General features: G+C 35.0%; 1 long non-coding RNA gene across 1 annotated transcript in view; it reads left to right on the top strand.

Annotated features, from left to right (window-relative positions):
- Positions 1–417: 417 nt before the first annotated feature.
- Positions 418–7,457, top strand: part of LOC150096441 (uncharacterized) — a 131,568-nt gene continuing 124,528 nt past the window's right edge. Inside the window, exons 1-2 of the long non-coding RNA XR_016549926.1 lie at positions 418–700; positions 4,322–4,807. This is a non-coding gene — a long non-coding RNA (uncharacterized LOC150096441). The remainder of the gene's footprint in view (positions 701–4,321; positions 4,808–7,457) is intronic.

Raw genomic sequence — 7,457 nt, 5'->3', positions numbered from 1 at the left:
GCAAGGTATCAGAGGAGGTATAATAAAAAGGAGCTGAAGCAAACAGAAGGGGCTGCACGGATCCAGAGATTGCTGCAGACGTAGTGGGGGCCCGGGTTCCAGAGACGTCCACAGAGAGGCAGGAGAGGCTGCCCGGTTCCAGACGCTGTCAAAGAGGAGGCAGCTCGGTTCCAGACATTGCTAAAGCTGCCTGGTCCCAGACTTTGCCGAAGAGAGACAGAGCTGCTCGGTTTCAGACATCATCAGAGAGCATCCCAGATCCAGACATTGGTTGAGAGAGGAGTTTTCCACTTCCAAAAAGGAGATTCTCGATCCGAGACGTCGCTAGAGAGAAAAGACTTCTAGGCCACAGATAGGGCTTTCAAATTGCCGAAAGGAGAAGTCCCAAATTGAAAATTCCGTCTTGGAGGCGGAATTTTCAATTTCTTAGAGGCGGCAATTCAAGCTACTTGAGACGGCAGTTGTCCAGGCATTTTCGGCGAGCCCAAGTAGAGGAGAAAAGGCGAGGCAAATTTCCCGAAGTACCTTCGCTCGTAAGTTTTTCTTTTCGCCGTGGGAGAATAACATTTTTCCGGAACTGTACGAGTCCCGCTACATTCCCAATTGATATAGCCAAAGCCAGATGAATATCTCAGATGAAAAAATTGCCATAGAACTTTTAGTGAAAGACTTTTGACAAATTGTGAGATACAGAGCCTTTGTAAGTTCAAAACTTTTATATAATTCCTCTTGTAGTTGTATTAGAAAGACTTTTAAGATATATGTTTAATGTTTAATAGGGTTAAGAAGTGTCCTTAAGAGAATCAATTGGCATCTTAGAAGTTGATATCAAATTTGTAAAGATAACTTAACAGAGAGATTTAGGTAACCTCTTTGCGAGTAAGCTTGGAGTTTAATAAGTTAAATTTGTAAACTGAGAGTAGATAACGTTTTGTGTTAAAGAAAGTATTTTAAAGTTGAAGAAAAAAGGTTCTGAATTTTGCTAAAGAGTTTTTATAGAAGGATAGAGAAAGCAATCTCCCTAATATTTAAATTCGTGTACATTTCATAGTAATGTAAATAAACGTTATTTGACTTTCTTGTAAACATAGCACGTAATAATATAAACAAGAGAGATTCTGAGAGAGAGAAAGCACGCACAGCTACATTAGAATAACGGAGAATAAAGTATAAAGCAAAGAAAAAAGACATCACAAGTAATTAATAGAAATTACAAGCATACAAAGTTAAAATAATAATAAAATTTTATAATGTCGCAGTAATGACAGGATAGCAACAGTAGATTTATAACAGTACGCATCTCAATAAGCTACTGACTTAACAGTACGCATCTCAATAAGCTACAAAGTTAAATAATAATAAAAGTTGACAATATCGCAGTAATGACAGGATAGCAACAGTAGATTTATAACAGTATGTATCTCAGTAGGGGCTACTGACAGTAGCATAGTGTGGACTATTGTTTCGTCTCTGTGTCGTGTTGTGTAATAATTTCTTGTGGGTATAAAATAGAAATGGATTGATTTGTCACGGGTGCTTACGTGTCATTCACGTGATTTTCTTCACTGTGACACACATATCCTAATCTTTTTTAGAAAAATTCTTTTGCCACCACAAATAATTTCTTATTATTTCAAATGAATATTAGCTCTGTAGTACACTTTTTTTTAATATCTATGTTACAAACTTCCAAACATTAAAACTTTATTGACTCTTACTCTTGTTCCTTTAGAAAGCTTTAGATTTTTTTGAAATTCTTTTCCCTTTAGAAATTCTTGTTCCTTTAGAATATGTAGCTGTACGGACAGAAACAAGAGTTTCTGTACGTTCGTTTCTGTCATTCGCATTGTGGCTCAAGCTATGTTTTTTTCCTATGGTGGTGAAGCTTAAAACTCAAAGTGTCTTTTCATGACCTTTGAGTTTTAACAATAAGAAGATTAAGGAACAAAAAATAGTGTATTTTTCACTTTATTCATTTATTTTCTATATTTTAGATTCAGTAAATGAAATTTGTAAATAATATTTCATTCAAATAAAATGTGTAAATTTAAATTAACTACTCGGTGTCGTTGATGTGTTATGCAAATTTAAGTAAGACCATATATATATAATTTTTTTTAAAGTCAAAATGAATTCACACACAATTTATTTTATTTATTTATTTACTTTGCTCAGTTATTCTGGTTAGAATATGTAGCTAAACTGAATTTTGAAAGTAAAATATAGAAAAACAACTAATCAATTAAAAAAAAATAGAACCATATCAAAAACTCTGCATCGAGAGATGCGAATTTTAGGATCGCTGGTGGGTATTATCATGAAAAGACACATTGAGTTTCAAGCGCACCACCGTGAAAAAAAAAACACAGCTCTGAATGACAGAAACGAACATACGGATAGAAAACAAATGTTCCTTTAGTTTTCTTTAGAGTAAGAGTCAATAAAGTTTTAATGTTTGGAAGTTTGTAACATAGAAATTAAAAAAGTATACTACATAGCTAATATTCATTTGAAATAAGAAGAAATAACTATTTATTTGTGGTGGCAAAAGAATTTTCTAAAAAGATTAGGATATGTGTGTCACAGTGAAAGAAATCACGTGACTGTCATGTACGCACACGTGGCAAATCATACCTTTGAACATCACCGCAAATGTTAAATAAGAAGAGTAAGAAACAAAACAAAAAAAATAGTATCTTTTTCACTTTATTTAATTTCTGTATGTTAGATTCTGAAATACAATATTGTAAATAATATTTCAATCAAATAAAAGGTAACATAGAAATTAACAAAGTATACTACAGCTAATATTCATTTGAAATATAAGAAAACGCTAACAAAGAACTCCAACCCAAACACACGATTTGTCTCCTAGGCAAAACAAAATTGCGAGTGTAAATGAGGCAACATAAAGATAAGATAAATGAAAAATCTACAGTGGGGGGAAAAATAAATTCACATACATTTTATTTATTTATTTATTTATTTTGCTCAGTTATTCTGGTTAGAATATGTAGTAAAACTGAATTTTAAAAGTAAAATAGAGAAAACTAATCAATCAATTTGGAAAAAAAATTAAAAATGAATAAAAAATATTGAACCATATCAAAAAATCTCCGCATCGAGTTCACATGTACGCACGACAAAATTGCGAGCCGAAATGAGACAGCTTAAGATAAAACAAATGAAAAATATCTACAGTGGGGAAAAATAAATTCACACACAATTTATTCATTTATTTATTTTGATCAGTTATTCTGGTTAGAATATGTAGTTAAACTGAATTTTAAAAGTAAAATAGAGAAAACACAACCAACCAGACTGAAAAAAAAAAAAAAAAATTACGAGTCCAAATACCTACTCTTGGTACAAAATGTCACACTACATTGTGAAATGAACAGAATAGGCAAGCAGTGAGTTTACTTTTCTTCCCATGATGTCGGTAAGGGGAGACTTTGTGCTTAATGGAAGCACCGCATTACAAGTGCTGGAAAAATGGACTATGACTGGTGAACGATATTGAAACGAAGTTCTTCAAAGATATGTTCGATTTTTGCGTGGTGCTGCAGGCGAAGAATTCATTTTTATGGATGATAATGCTACGCCACATCGTACACGAGCAGTGGCGATACTTCTAGAGACGAGGATATTAATCGAATCGAGTTTCCAGCGCTCTCCCCAGATCTGAACTCCCATATAACACGTTTAGGTCGCATTGCTGCTCAAAATTCTCCTCCAGAAAACAAGATCTTATCCTTGCTCTCAAGAACTCCTGAATCACTTAGTGCTAAGAAGTACGACGTTGTGAGAGCTGTATTGCAGTCCTTGGTGGACACATTCGCTAATAAAATGTCTCTCTGCATAGGTTTCTGTAAGCACTGTACATTTATTCCTTAACTACGTCCTCAGAAAATTTGTAAGTATTACCAAAATGTATTGCAATTTTACTTGTACGAAATTTATAACACATTTTTTTTGTGTGTGGCATATAATTTATTAGTATGCTGGAAATAAGTTTATATCCACATTTGGCTGTAGTCTTGAAAATTTTTTCATATACAGGTATAAATGTAGTTTGTCCTTAGCTTTTGTACACGAGTGTACACGCTATATATATCCCAAAACCATAATAACATAAAAATAAAACATAAACATAAAACATAAGCAACAGGCAAAAGTACCAGGATTAGACATTTTCACATTACAAGGAAAAGACAGTGCAGTTTCAAAAGCAGATGAATCACTGCAGTTCTCATGTTCTCCATAACTATGTCGGTTTTTAATGGTCCATACACGCTGTTTTTTTTGTTTTTTTTTTTAGGTAAAGAGAGTCATGCCAACTTCTGCATCCAACCAAGGGTTCCAGTCTGTGCTGAATTGGTTTAGCTTCCCGTTCTCAGTGATGGTGATATTCTAGCCGCAGTCGGCTGTTCAGCTTCCTGTGTAGGCTGTGGACAAGATGTTGCTGGGATTCTGTGGCTGAGAGATTCTAGGTTTTCCTTGTGCTCCTTGGATAAAACCAGTATATGATAGCTTTGGCCTCAATGAAAAGAAATTCGCATATTCTGTCTTCTCAACTATGCAGTAGGCACTAGTAGTCTTCATAGCAGTGCGGGTGGTTACAGGTACTAGAGACAGTGTCCAGTGCATGTGTGATATCAACAGAACATGTCAAGAAGGTATGCTCCAATTGGAATTTGCGGTGCTTTGTGCCACAACTTGCACTGTATGCCTGCAACTGGCCTGTTACATTTTGTCCTGTAGAGGATATCCCATCAACAACTGAGCAGCATCTGTTGAAATGCAGGTGAGTTTGAGAATTGAGATATTGAATAATATTCAGAGATATTCAAACTAAGTTCAGTCTCCATGTGGCCAAGCAGAGATAGCTGGTCGAAGGTATGAGTAATTTAATCGGCACATAGTGAAAAGACGTCTAACAAGTGCCGCCACCTCGTGGTCCCTAACTCTAACACAATATTTTTAACACTTTCATTGTCAAGCTGAAAATTGGAATTTCGTGTGGTGGCCAAATTTTTTTTATTTTTTTATTTAGTTAGCGACGTCCACGCGATAACGCGTGATCGGCAGTTTGGTGAGAACTCGCATCACGCGATATCGCTTGATTGGCAATGAACATGTTAATGTCTAAAAAAGTGTGCGTTCGTCGGTCGATTTTCTTGAGTTTAAGGGACGAAAAATTCGAGTTTTCGGGAGAAAAACACCGCTTTCTCCTGCCAGAGATCGACTGACTTGGGAACCAATCTAAAAAAGCTTAAATAATATTCCTCTAGTCGGCGATGAGATTTGAACCCAAATCTTCTTTTGTGAGGTCAAGCGCCATGGCATGGAAACCCAACTTCCACTGAGCCACATATTGATGCAGAAGTGAAAGGTGAGTGAGGATGTACTAAAGTGAGTTGGTGGTATACTTTCTTGAAATTAGTGGGCAGAAGCGGAAGAGAGGGTTCAGAGGAAAACACTTGAATGGCTATTTCTGGTTGAAATTTGAAATCCTTGTAGTGCTCTGATGTCGGAAAATTCATATCTAATGGCATTTTGAGCTTGTTGGTATTGTTCTGTTACTTTGATGGTTTTCAGGGATAAACTTTGGAAGGTCATCCACTCCTGTTTCTGGGATAGAAGCCTCCTATACTTCTGAGTGTGTGATGCAGTTCCTTGCTTTTCCTTCCAGCGTGGTAAGGAATCGCGGTCGAATGGAGAATTTGGTTTGTGATTGCGCGTTAACCATTCGAAGGATTATAGATAACTTAAGTCCTCTGGTGTCATCTTTCAGAATATGTTTGTGAGCTGTCGCATAGGTCTCGAGTGTCATAAGAAGAAAGAAGATAATCCTGGAGGTTATTTTGTTTTCAAAGGAGACCAGGCCCTGGCATTCCATGTTTAGTGGATTACAGAAAGCAGAGTAGGTTTCCAGTTGGTTTTTTCCAGAGGAATTGTGTTATTGACTTCTGGATCTGATGGAGGGAGTCTTCAGGCAGATTTAATACTTTGATACTTCGAAAGTGTGCCATTGCATACTACCAATGATCTGGTTGATGATTAGCACTCCTCTCCTAAGCGACTATATCATATACTTCTTTTTACTTTGTCAAATGCTTTTTCGTAATCTGTAAACAAAAAATGAGTTTCCAATTTAAATTCACTTCTTTTTTCTATACGTAGTTTTAAACAAAAAGCTGCATCCAATGTAGAGCGTCCTTTTCTAAATCCATTTTGACATTCTAATATATTTTTTCACTGTATATTTTTAATTTTTCATTAAGTATTTTGTAGCATGTATTCAATAAACTAATACCTCTGTAGTTAGTAGGTTTTGTTTTATCCCCTTTTTTAAATATAGGTATTACTATGCTTGTATTCCATTCTATTGGTATTTGTCCATTTGTATATATTTTATTTAAAATTTTTAGTAATGTTTGATGAATTTCCCCCCTCCCCAGCAAATTTATACAGTTCGGAGTTTATCATATCTTCTCCTGCTGATTTACTATTTTTTATTTTATTCAGGTTGTCCTTTAATTCTTTCATTGTTATCATAACGTTTAAGGTATTTTGTAAGTTTCTGACGTAATTATTTTTGATGCCAGTATTATCCGTCCAAAGATCAGTAAAGTAATCCAAGAATTCTTTTACATCTATTTCACAATTTATATTTGCAGTTTCTTTTATATCAGTGTTTTAGTATTTTTATATTCATGTGTTTTAGTATTTTGTACACACTAGGTTTTATTTTGTACGTCATTTTCTAGATCTTCTTCTTCTTCTCTTCCGTCTAAGACGGGTTGAGTCTTCTCTTGAGCAGGATCTTCCAGTCTTCTCTATTCCTTGCTGTTCGAAAAAGTTCCTTATATGTTCCGCATTCCGAGATGTTCTTTATTAATTTCAGCCAGGTAATTCTTGGTCTTCCAGGTCTTCTTTTTTCAGTTGGAAAAGTATTGATTAGTACGTTAGGAAGTTTGTCTGCATTCATGCATACAGTGTGTCCAAACCATCGCAGTTGTTGTTTTCTAATTTTTTCTTTTATTGTCTTTTTATACAATAGTTCTTGTCTGACTGTGCTATTTGTTTTCTTTTTTATCCAACATGTTCTATTTATTTTTCTTAAGCATTTCATTTCAAATGCCAGCAGTTTTTTCTCCTCTCTTTTTTTTTTTAACTGTCCACGCTTCTGCTCCATAGATGACTGTTGGTATAATTATTGCTTCATATAATTTGATTTTGGGTTGTTTAGATATCTTGTTTGTTTTCCAGATTTTCTGTAATTTTTCCATGGTGGTCCATCCTATCGCTATTCTGTGTTTGATTGTTTTGAGTTCATCTATTGTTTCTGTTAGTTTTGATCCAAGGTATATATGAAGTTGTCTACTTGTTTTAATTGTTCTCCGTTTAGGGTGGCTGAGATGGTAGTTCTGTTCCTCCCTATTTTCATCACT

This window comes from Typopeltis vanoorti, chromosome 19 (genome assembly GCF_054136105.1).
Source record: "Typopeltis vanoorti isolate ZY-2024b chromosome 19, IOZ_Tvanoo_1.0, whole genome shotgun sequence".
Taxonomy (NCBI): domain Eukaryota; kingdom Metazoa; phylum Arthropoda; class Arachnida; order Uropygi; family Thelyphonidae; genus Typopeltis; species Typopeltis vanoorti.
Note: the sequence above shows the minus strand (reverse complement) of the source record. Positions and strands in the feature narration are given on the sequence as shown.